The sequence below is a fragment of the Nannospalax galili genome, unplaced genomic scaffold, assembly GCF_000622305.1.
Source record: "Nannospalax galili isolate Female #2095 unplaced genomic scaffold, S.galili_v1.0 scaffold182, whole genome shotgun sequence".
Lineage (NCBI taxonomy): Eukaryota > Metazoa > Chordata > Mammalia > Rodentia > Spalacidae > Nannospalax > Nannospalax galili.
Window position 1 is genome coordinate 2,044,234 of NW_008348662.1, and position 2,781 is coordinate 2,047,014.

The following is a 2,781-nucleotide window of genomic DNA, read 5'->3' on the forward strand; positions in this document are numbered from 1 at the left end:
CAACAATCAGCAAGTATAACCTCATTAAGCTTCAGAACTTCTGAACAGCAAAAGAAACAACCAAGGAATTGAACAGGAAACTCACTGAGTGGGAGAAAATCTTTACCTGCTATACATCTGACAGAGGATTAATATCCAGAATTTATAAATAACTCAGGAAATAAGAAACAAGAAAATAAATGACCCAATAAAAAGATGGGCTAAGGACCCGAAAAGAGAGTTCACAAACGAAGAAATAAAAATGGCTAAGAAACACCTTAAAAAGTGCTCAACAACCTTTACAATTAGAGAAATGCAGATCAAAACCACTTTAAGATTCCATCTTACCTGAGTCAGGCTGGCTAAGATCAAGAGAACAAAAGACACTAGATGCTGGTGAGAATGTGGGGAAAGGGGAATGCTCATTCACTGCTGGTGGGATTGTAAACTTGTGTAACCACTATGGAAAGCAGTGTGGAGAACTCTTAAGAAACTAAAAATGAACCTACCATATGATTCAGTAATATCACTCCTTGGCATATACCCAAAGGACTCATCGTACTGTCAAGATGCCTGTCCATCCATGTTTGTTGCTGTTCTTTTTCAATAACTAAGAAATGGAAACAACTTGAATGTCCCATACTTGATGACTGGATAATGAAAATGCGGGAGATTTACATGATGGAGTTCTACTCAGCAGTAAGAAAAGATGAAGTTATGAAATGTGCAGGCAAATGGATGGAACTAGAAACTGTTGTACTAAGTGAAGTAATACAGACTCAGAAAAGCAAGTAATGTATGTTCTCCTTCATTTGTGGATCATTACACCAATCCCATATATATAAGTATGCCATACACCACTCATTAAAGAAGCTTCTTTTTGCAACAAATGGAGGCTGTTGCAGAGTTCCACACTAACCAGTCACACACAGAGAATATATATCTGAAAGATGCCCAGTCCTGAGTGACAGACACATCTACAGTGGAACCTCTACACTTAGAGGAACAGGGTGAGAGAATAATACATCCCTCAACTCTCACCAGTGAAGCTTCCTCACACAACAAAGTGCAATGCACTAGAGGACTACAACTGGCTAAGTTTTAGAGAATAAGAGACTGCAGAGTGTGTCCCTGGATAGGACTCCTATATTAAACCTCACCCACCCATGGCTCAGGGGCCGTTGCAGAAGAGGGGAATGGAAAGATTGTAACAGCTAGGAGTGCTTCATAAGCATAAGGAAACAGAGCCTTCCAGGCCACTGGGAACTTGTTCATATGAACTTGCAACAATGGTGACAGCTTACACAAGACCCATGCCAACTCATTCAGGCAGGGACCTGCATGGAACTAGGGAGGTGAGCAGCAGGCCCCAGCCCTGGTCTAGGAACCGTTGGCAGCTGATTGTCACTGGGTAGGGGAGAGTGGATCTTCTTTGGGGGAGGGACTGTAGGTGGACTGACTGGACTCTGGTGGATGAGCTTGCATGGGGGCACATCTGGGTGCAGATGTTTGTCTGGAAGGGACTTCACATGTATGACAGAATGCATTAAATCTGGCAGGGGGTGAAGGGTGTAGATGGGGGATAAGTCTGGGTTTGATTGGGATCTAGTGTATGAAGTCCACAAAAACTCAATAAATTTTTTTTTCCCTGAGGGATTATATGTGCTACCACATACAGCTAGTAATGCAAAATTTTACAAAGCTGATCTTGAACATCCACTTAACTCAGTTGATCCCCATAACCTTCCTGTGGGGCACAGGACATTTTTAAAAAATTATTTATTTATTTATCACATTAGAGGTTCTGTGTTTAGTTTTTGATAAGTAATAACATCTAACATCTATTTATGACTATTAAAGCATATCAAGTATTTAATTTTTCATACGAGGTATCCATCTTTCTCATTAGAGAGGAAACAATGCACTGCGGTAAAGTATCAATCAGAAAAGCTGCCAGTAGAACAAGTTCTCTCCTCAAGGTTGCTGCTGGAGTGCTGGAATCGATGGAGTATGGAAGAGGGGACAGTGAGGCATCTGACCAAGTCTTTTCATCACCTACAACTGAGACCAACAGTCCAGTCGCCATTTGCTACATGGAACCCTCAAATCATAACTACTGAGCTACTAAATCACACAGATGTGCACCTGTGTTCACAGAGCCCAGCTTCACTTTACCTGAAGAAGTGAACTGTCCCCTGACTTTCTTTTAGGTATTTTTATTTTTTAAAACACAGAATAAACACCTTTATTACAACCAACAAAGATGACTCATTTGCCTTTCTGAGCTCTAATCTTCCTCAGATCTTCCTCCAGCTCCTTGCCCTCTAGCACATAGCCATCCGCTCTACCACACTGGCTTGGTCTTGATGCAGTGCAGGCTGAAGAGAGTAAATGGTCCTTAGAAAAAGGACAGGAGGCCCCACCCAACCTATCCCCTGAAAAGTCCATGTTGGTCTGATACCCTGGGGGCAGACATGAAGCCGACTGTCTCCTCAGATACGGTTTATCCTCACTGAAAAGTCAGTAGCAGAACTGGATAAAGTTTTCATCACTGAAGCTCTTTTAGGTATTTTTTCAAAATTGAGACAGTTGTAGAGCCACATTCAAAGTAACACAGAGAGATGTGATACCACAACTTCCCCTGTGGTCACATTTTGCAATACAACAGTGCAGTACCACAGCCAGGAGGCAAACATGGATCAGATTCACTGATCTGGGTCAGATTGCCCCAGCTTTGCTTGAATTTGTGAGTATAAGCCTGAGTGTGGCCTATGTGTGTGTGTGTGTGTGTGTGTATGCCTG

The 2,781-nt window shown here is 42.1% G+C and overlaps 1 non-coding gene across 1 annotated transcript; it reads right to left on the minus strand.

The window, feature by feature from the left end:
- Positions 1-2,467: 2,467 nt before the first annotated feature.
- LOC115072477 lies at positions 2,468-2,536 on the minus strand. Its single transcript, XR_003851532.1, has one exon. It is a non-coding gene; the product is annotated as a small nucleolar RNA SNORD38 (small nucleolar RNA).
- Between the last annotated feature and the right edge of the window lie 245 nt (positions 2,537-2,781).